The 9,456-nt window shown below is 44.7% G+C and overlaps 1 non-coding gene across 1 annotated transcript; it reads left to right on the forward strand.

The window, feature by feature from the left end:
• Positions 1-5,759: 5,759 nt before the first annotated feature.
• Trnak-cuu (transfer RNA lysine (anticodon CUU)) lies at positions 5,760-5,832 on the forward strand. Its single transcript has one exon. It is a non-coding gene; the product is annotated as a tRNA-Lys (tRNA).
• Positions 5,833-9,456: the final 3,624 nt, after the last annotated feature.

The raw sequence follows: 9,456 nt of genomic DNA on the forward strand, positions 1-9,456 counted from the left end.
ATCCACTGCCTCTGGCACACACCCACTTGGGAGGCAGAGGCAGGCAGATCTCTGTGAGTTCAAGGACAGCCTGGTTTATAGAGTGAGTTCCAGGACAAAGATACACAGAGAAACCCTGTCTCAAAAAGCCAAAAATTAAAAATAAAAAATAGAGGGTTTTTTTTGTTTTTTTTTTTTTTTTTCAAGATTTTTTATTTTACTTTTGCAGCGCAGTTTTTCTTAAGCCTATTTGTCCCGTCCACTGTACCCTCCATATATTAACATTTCTTTTTTTTTTTTTTATTCTTTTTTACTTAAAATTTCCAACTGCTCCCCGTTTCCCATTTCCCTCCCCCTCCTCCCACATATTGCCCCCTCCCCCCGCTCCCCTCCCCCTATCCCCACTCCACTTCTCCTCCCCCTAGTCCACTCCCCCTCCCTCTCGATACTGAAGAGCAGTCCAAATTCCCTGCTCTACATGAAGACCAAGGTCCTCCCACTTCTATCTAGGTCCAGGAAGGTGAGCATCCAAACAGGCTACGCTCCCACAAAGCCAGTTCATGTATTAGGATCGAAACCTAGTGCCATTGTCCTTGGCTTCTCATCAGCCTTCATTGTCCGCCTTGTTCAGAGAGTCCAGTTTCAACCCATGCTTAAATAAAGTCAAATAGAGGCCAGCCTGGTCTACAAGAGCTAGTTCTGGGACGGGCACCAAAGCTACAGAGAAACCCTGTCTCGAAAAACCAAAAAAAAATAAAAAATAAAAAAAAATAAAGTCAAATAAAAATAAAAAACACACAGAAAATCTGAATACTGTATGTTATTATGTTCTCTTTAAATTGTTTAAATGTGAAAACATTTATCTGCTAAAAGATATTTGTTTATAAATGCTGCTAAATTAGTCCAAGATAGGTATTTTAAAAATACCTTGATTTCAAAATTGAAGTCAAAAGGCATGTTACTTTGGAAAAGAGGTTTTGCTTTTGTTTCTACAAAAAATGAGAGGGTGTGGATTCATTCTGAGTTAAGAAAAATCAGGTTTGATCAAGAAAGACCACCCGAGAAATCTCTGGTAAAAACTGATGGCCCAGATGTCTGAGTTCTACATCCAAAACAGATTCCAGACTGCTGCCTGAGATGATCAAGTCTCACAGGATACTCCAGTCACAACTTGGTCATAATTCTAAATTTTCTTTAGGTCCCCATAAGATTATCAGTACCCCCAATCAGCAGAAAGTACCTAAAACTATGTCCACATTCCCCAAAAATGGACTATGGACATTTTCCTTTGTTTACAATGTTGGTTATAAGTTGTTATGGATAATGGTCAGGAAAAAAGCTAAACAAAGGATATTAGACTTAGAGCTCTTGTTTTTTTTTTTTTTTTTAAAAAGGGGGGGAAGTACTATGGGACAATGGTCATTTATCCTGCCACTTGTATTATTTTTAATAAAATGCTGATTGGCCAGCAGACAGGCAGAAAGTATAGGCAGGGTGACCAGGCAGGAAGTAGAGGAGGGACAATGGAAACAGGAGAATTCTGGGAAGAGGGAAGCTCTCCAGTTGTGGTCCAGCTACAGAGGAAGCAAGATAGCAAGATGTGACTGCCTCACCAAAAAAGGTATCAAGCAATGTGGGTAAAACAGATAACAATTATGGGCTAATGTAAGTTATAAAAATTAGTTAATAAAAAGAGTCTGGTAGTAATCCCAGCACTCAGGAGGCAGGGCAGGCGGATCTCTGGGAGTTTGAGGCCAGCCTGGTCTACAAGAGCTAGTTCCGGGACAGGCACCAAAGCTACAGAGAAACCTTGTCTTGAAAAACAAAAAACAAAAAACAAAAAAAAGAGCCTGAGATACTGGGCCAATCAGTTTATAATTGATGTAGACCTGTGTGTGATTCTTTGGGACTAAATGGCTGTAGGACCTGGTGTGACAAAAACTTCTGCCAACAATGAATCAAAATGAATTATTTATTCTAGTCAAGTACTTGATCATGACAGTGAGAGAAGTAATTAATACAGAAGGCCATGGCCACTCCGGGAACTTGTGTTGTCCTAAAATGATGCTGCATTATCAATGGGCCATCCTGGGTATGGTAAAAGAAAACTGAAAATATCAGTAATGTACCCTTAAATTTTTCAGAGAGCATAAGCCAATTTAGTCACTTGTGTAGTCTCCATACTCTAAACGGGGTCCCTTCTGTGGACAATTAGTTTTAAGCCACAACAAGCACTTATCTTCCAACACGCATTAAACATACAAATGGACGGAAATAGAAAACACTATCCTGAGTGAGGTAAGCCAGACCCAAAAAGAGGAACATGGAATGTACTCACTCATATTTGGTTTCTAGCCATAAATAAAGGACATTGAGCCTAGAATTCGTGATCCTAGAGAAGCTAAATAAGAAGGTGAACCCAAAGAAAAACATATAGGCATCCTCCTGAATATTAAACTTCATCAGGCGATGAAAGGAGACAGAGACAGAGACCCACATTGGAGCACCGGACTGAAATCTCAAGGTCCAAATCAGGAGCAGAAGGAGAGAGAGCACGAGCAAGGAACTCAGGACCACGAGGGGTGCACCCACACACTGAGATATTGGGGATGTTCTATCGGGAACTCACCAAGGCCAGCTGGCCTGGGTCTGAAAAAGTATGGAATAAAACCGGACTCGCTGAACATAGCAGACAATGAGGACTGCTGAGAAGTCAAGAACAATGGCACTGGGTTTTGATCCTACTGCACGTACTGGCTTTGTGGGAGCCTAGGCAGTTTGGATGCTCACCTTACAAGACCAGGATGGAGGTGGGTGGTCCTTGAACTTCCCACAGGGTAGGGAACCCTGACTGCTCTTCGGGCTGACGAGGGAGGGGGACTTGATTGGGGGAGGGGGAGGGAAATGGGAGGTGGTGGTTGGGAGGAGGCAGAAATCTTTAATAAATAAATAAATAAATTTAAAAAAATAAAAGTGTATAGAAAAGTCAACATGAATGAACAAAAACTGCAGCATTTGGACATGTCCTGTCATCATCATCGTCCGTCCCCCCCCCCCCGCCGCCAAGTCCTGTCCTGTTGTGTTGTCCCCCACCCGCTTCTCAGTCCTGTTCCCACCCTCCCTGCAGGCTCCACAGCAGCAAGTCTGAGCCTCTGTCCTCCCTCTCCATCACTCCTACTCTGATCCGTACTGGGGTTTTGTGCTGTCCAATGCCTACCAGGCTAGAACACTAAGGGAGCAGCCCCTAGAACAGCACCACATGGGCACTGGGTGATTCTCACTCAGTGGAAGAACGAGAACAGCAGGAGAGTGTCCTGTGGGAGCGCTTGGGGCTAAGTATTTATTTTATGAGTGTGTGGACCACAGAAACTTCCGAACCTGAAGGGATCAGCCCGATTGAAGAAGACTGCCATCAGCCAGTCCTGTGGGGAAAGTCACCTATAGTGTGTAGCTCAGAGGTATTGGGTGTAGCAGGAATGGAGATGTGATAGCCAAGCCAACTTCCCTATTAAGCCCGACATTTGATGAGATTCCCTCAGTACACTCCGTCTTTAGGTCTTGAGGCTAAAAGAGGTTTGTGTCCTCAGCCTTGGGGCCACCCTTTGAACTGCTGTACCATGGGAACAGAGTGGAAGAAGAAGCCAGTGCACAGGCTGAAGCACAAGAGAAGAAAGACAAGGCAGAGGTCCAAGTATATCAGTTTGGGCACCCACAGAGGCCAAAGGAGCAGAAGGGATGAGGAAGGCTGGGATGCTGGCACAAGTTGTTGGACTCTCAGTGTAAGTCTCAATGGACCTGGAGCATCACCGTCTTCTCTCAGAGACCACCTGAGAGACCTGACTGCCTTCATTACAACCACAACCCCTCTGCTCTGGACCTGTGGATTCTGGACCAGTTATGTTCTCATTCGTGGCCAAGAGTAACTAATGTACAATAAATCATCTTTCTCCCTGTCTCAGCTGGGGGAAAAAAAGACGTTTGTATCTAGGTTCCCAGAATATTTAGGGTCTCAGACAGAATATTGTAGTGTAAAGGACAATAATGTTCTAAGATAAAAATAAAATGTGGAAGCAATCAGTTTAACCTAGTTAACATCAAGCAGGAAATATGGATGTTATATTAGAATCCTTACGTCAAAAGCCACAGAAGGTAGAGTTTCAAGGTCAAGTTCATACTACGGGCTGGGCACTAAAAGGAAAAGCAGCTTTGACTCATTTCCTGGCTGTTTCAGATTCCTTATATACAACATGAGTGTTTTCTTCTTAAAGGCTTGCACAGTTATAAAGAAAAAGACAGGCTACTAAAGATGGAGATGTTTATGAAATTCCTTGGCAACCAGATTCATTTGCCAGAATGACGTGATGACATACACATACATTTCGCCATGGTGACACACACGGCAGCGTTGCCACCTTTTCAAACAGGAAGCTTCCCAATATAATGCATTGGCACCAAAGTGATTGCAACCAATAAACAAGAAGAGAAGCGTGAGTTGGAGCTGCTATGTGAATTCCTCCTGCTCAGTGATCATTTAGCATCTTCTGAGCTGTTAACAAGTGATGGGCGAATCTATCCCATTACAAGTCCCTGGCCTTGAAGGGGAAACCAGCTCATTCTTCACCGTCCCTTGGATATATTGTTTGGCTTGCTTCAGGGGTGTTTGGTGGTCTCTGATTCTTTTCTCCTCGTCCTTCAAAATCTCTAGGCTCGGCTGTGAGACAGCTGAGTGGGTAAAGATGCTTGCTGCCAAGCCCGATGACCTGAGTGCAATCCCTGAGGCCCACAGGGTAGTAGAGAACTAACTGCATGAGGCCCTGGCTTTAACGCCCAGTTTCATGGAGGGCAGTCTCCACTAAGGGCGTGACTGAGCTGTTTTTTGCTTTATTTGGCTCGCTTCCTGCCTTTCTCCCTCTCCCAATCACCTCTGCCCTGCACCTGTTCTGACTCAGACCTTTTATACTACACCATTATTTGAAGTCATCTTAACTCCTTATTCACAGTGTCACCCGCCCTAATGCACTGAGTAAGTGGCCCAAACCCCATAAAAACTCTGTATACCTGTGAAATCTGCACTCAAACTCAGAACCAAATATGACTTATTTATTTAGAGGGTTTCCCCCCCTTGACAGACTCTTTTTTTTTTTTTTTTTTTTTTGGTTTTTCGAGACAGGGTTTCTCTGTGGTTTTGGAGCCTGTCCTGGAACTAGCTCTTGTAGACCAGGCTGGTCTCGAACTCACAGAGATCTGCCTGCCTCTGCCTCCCAAGTACTGGGATTAAAGGCGTGCGCCACCACCGCCTGGCTTGACAGAATCTTATAAGTTTCCCAGGCTGGGTTGTAACTCACAAGTCTCCTGATTCAGCACACAGAAGACATCCAGGCAAAACAGACACATGCATAACAGAAAAATAAAGACCTTTTCTTAAAAACAAAACAAAGAATTAGAAAAGGAAAGGAAAGAAAAAAGGGGATGGGTACAATTAGTGAGAAAGACATACTTCAGGAAAGGTATAACCAAGAACTAAGCCTTTGGGAGCTGTTCAGACAATGAAGTTAGAAGACAGACAACTGGAATACTGACATTGTCTTTTCCATTTCCCTCACACAGCTCAGAGTGGCCTCACACTCACCGTGTAGCTAAGAATAACCCTCAACCTCTGGTTCTCTTTCATCCATCTCCCAAGAGCTAGGATTATAGGGGTACAGTGCGTGCCCTCTTTGATAGAAGCAGAAGTGTAGTAATAAGAGCGGCGGGGCTGCGTCCCCGGCACCCAGGCGCCCGCCCGGCTAGCTCAGTCGGTAGAGCATGAGACTCTTAATCTCAGGGTTGTGGGTTCGAGCCCCACGTTGGGCGCCACTCTGTAGTAATAAGAGCGGCGGGGCTGCGTCCCCGGTACCCAGCCTCCTGCATGGCTAGCTTATGCCCCGAAATAATTACATGGAGACTGTATTCTTTTAATCACTGCCTGGCCCATTAGTTTCAGCCTCTTATTGGCTAGCTCTTACATATTGATCTAACCCATTTCTAATATTCTGTGTAGCACCACGAGCTGGCTTACCAGGAAAGATCTTAACCTGCGTCTGTCTGGAATGAAAGAATCATGGCAACTCACTGACTCGGCTTCTTTCTCCCAGCATTCTGTTCTGTCTACTCCACCTACCTAATTTTCTGTCCTATCAGGGCCAAGCAGTTTTCTTTATTAATTAACCAATGAAAGCAACAGATAAATACAAGACCCACCTCCTTCACAGAAGAGTGGTAAAAATTGGGCCAGTTTTACAGCAGAGGAAAGGGAGGGGACACCGTACATGGTGGGAAGACACTGACATGGGTCAGTGTCTCTATGGAGGTGGGCAGTGCTGTTCATATGTTCATCTGACAGATGTGGCAGGAGCCAGAGCCACCACCATAGGGAGACTTAATGACATCTATGATTAAGTTCCTGTCCCTAAGGACACCTCCAGTAAAACTGGTTGTCAGAAGAGCCACAAACACTAGGCTTTTAGACACACAGGTTGGGGTGAGACCACATCAGGCTGAAATCACAGTATGGCTCTGCAGTGACAAGAAAGGGTCATAGAAATACAGCCAGACCTTTCTTTCTCCTCCACACATTCCACCTGCAAGCTTCTTACTCAGTCAGTTTTTATAGTCCTTCATCTCATTTAATGTCTGTCAAATTCAAGCTGACCCAAGAGAAGAGTGAGGTCCTGGCAGTTCAGGAGTGGCAATGGGACATGGGGAGTGGACACATGCAGGCTGCATGGAGGCAGTGGAGGTAAGAGGGTAGCAATGTAACAGTCCAAAATTGGGGGATACTTGAAGCTTAGGAATGAAAAACAGAGAAAAACTTCCAAGCAAGTTAAGAACCAGAACCATCTATAGAGGCTGTTGTGAAAATTCAAAAGAAGAAAAATGTTTTAAGAATTGACATGTGTGTTTGCATGCAAAATTCAAGAAGTCATTGTTTTTTACTGCTGAGTAGTGCTCTAATATGTATATATTCCATACTTTCTTCATCCACTCTTCCATTGAAGGGCATCTAGGTTGTTTCCAGGTTCTGGCTATTACAAACAACGCTGCTATGAACATAGTTGAGCATATACTTTTGTTGTATGATAAGGCATCTCTTGGGTATATTCCCAAGAGTGGTATTGCTGGGTCCAGAGGTAGGTTGATCCCGAATTTCCTGAGAAACCGCCGCACTGCTTTCCAAAGTGCTTGCACAAGTTTGCATTCCCACTAGCAATGGATGAGTGTACCCCTTTCACCACAACCTCTCCAGCAAAGGCTATCATCCTGAGTGAGGTAAGCCAGACCCAAAAAGAGGAACATGGAATGTACTCACTCATATTTGGTTTCTAGCCATAAATAAAGGACATTGAGCCTATAATTCGTGATCCTAGAGAAGCTAAATAAGAAGGTGAACCCAAAGAAAAACATATAGGCATCCTCCTGAATATTAAACTTCATCAGGCGATGAAAGGAGACAGAGACCCACATTGGAGCACCGGACTGAAATCTCAAGGTCCAAATCAGGAGCAGAAGGAGAGAGAGCATGAGCAAGAAACTCAGGACCACGAGGGGTGCACCCACACACTGAGACAATGGGGATGTTCTATCGGGAACTCACCAAGGCCAGCTGGCCTTGGTCTGAAAAAGCGTGGGATAAAATCAGACTTGCTGAACATAGCAGACAATGAGGACTACTGAGAACTGAAGAACAATGGCACTGGTTTTTGATCCTACTGCACGTACTGGCTTTGTGGGAGCCTAGGCAGTTTGGATGCTCACCTTACTAGACCAGGATGGAGGTGGGTGGTCCTTGGACTCCCCACAGTGCAGGGAACCCTGATTGCTCTTCGGGCTGACGAGGGAGGGGGACTTGATTGGGGGAGGGGGAGGGAAATGGGAGGTGGTGGTGGGGAGGAGGCAGAAATCATAAATAAATAAATAAATAAATAAATAAATAAATAAATAAATTGACATGTGTGGGGCCCTGGGTTTGATCACCAGCACTGAAAACAAGCAAAATAAATAAATAAATAAATAGATAGATAGATAGATAAATAAATAAATAAATAAATGGGGGGAGGGAGGACATGGAGAGGAGGGAGGGAGGAAAATACAGGGGGAATTCGGAAGCTTGACTGAGGAGACAGCTCAGTAGCATGCTTGCCACAGTAACATGAGAACATGGTTTCAGATTCTTAGGACATAGCTGTAACTACAGCGCCAAGGAGGGGATGACACTTGGGTCCCAAGGACTAGGTTTCCAGCTAGCCAAAAGGGTGAGCCCCAAGTTCAGTAAGAGACCCTGTCTCAACAATAAGATAGAGGGCAACCGAGGAAGACAACTGATACCACTTCCGACCTTCACACAATGCACAACAACACACGTGTGCATACACACATACACCACACAACAATTATCATTTGTTTATTTTTAAATTAAAATTAAAAAAATAATCACATAGTATAAATGGGCAGGAACTGAGTCAGGGACCGTGGAAGAGTAGGACTTACTGCTTGATTTTTCATGGCTTGCCCAGCCTGCTCTTTTATAAGCCAGGACCACCTGAGCATGGGTGGTCCCTCCCACATTAAACATTAATGGAGAAAATGTCCCACAGACCAGTCTGACAAAGGCGAGACCTCGACTGAGGTTCCCTCTTCTCGGGAGACTCTAGTTTGTGTCAAGGTGACACAAACAAATAACGCAGGTCATCCACAATGTCAAGTGACTTAGGGTAGTTACAATGAAATGTAAACATTAGCTGGTGTCTTATTGCATCTCAGAGGTTATTAGAGGTTATCTCACGGCAAAAATAAACCACCCATCCAAAGCGTGACGGCTTGGCATTGTTTAATGGAACCCAGAGACTTAGTCAAGCTCACACCCACTTACTCACCGAGAAGCTTCCAGAGGTGAGTCTGCACAACTGGACTGAAAGTGAGCGCACCCACTAGCAGGAAGAAAATGAAAACAGACAACCAGGGTCAGTGATAGTTTTGATAGAACGAGCTCAAGAAGTTTCTTTTGAAAGAGGTTTGCTGACTGAGTGTTTTAGTTTCTGTTGCTGTGGTAAAACGCCATGACCGATAGCAACTTCAGGAGAAAAGAATTTATTTGGCTTCTACATCCACCTCACAGTCCGTCACCCAGGGAAGTCAGGGCAGGAACTCCAGGCAGGACCCTGGAGATTGGAACGAAGCAGAAGCATGAAGGGGTGCTATTTCCTGGGCTCTTCCTCATGACTGGCTCAGCAGCTTCCTTGTATCACCCAGGACCACTAGGGGCGGCCCCACAGGCAGTGGGCTGGGCACTCCCACATCAATCATCACACAACAAAGCACACCACAGGCTAGCCCACAGGTATCCTGAACTGAGGGTCCATCTGACTTCAGCATGTGCCAAGTTGACATAAAACTGGTCAGTATATCCAACAAACTCATTTCTCATGGCTGTATTGTCTC

Source organism: Chionomys nivalis, chromosome 1 (assembly GCF_950005125.1).
Source record: "Chionomys nivalis chromosome 1, mChiNiv1.1, whole genome shotgun sequence".
Lineage (NCBI taxonomy): Eukaryota > Metazoa > Chordata > Mammalia > Rodentia > Cricetidae > Chionomys > Chionomys nivalis.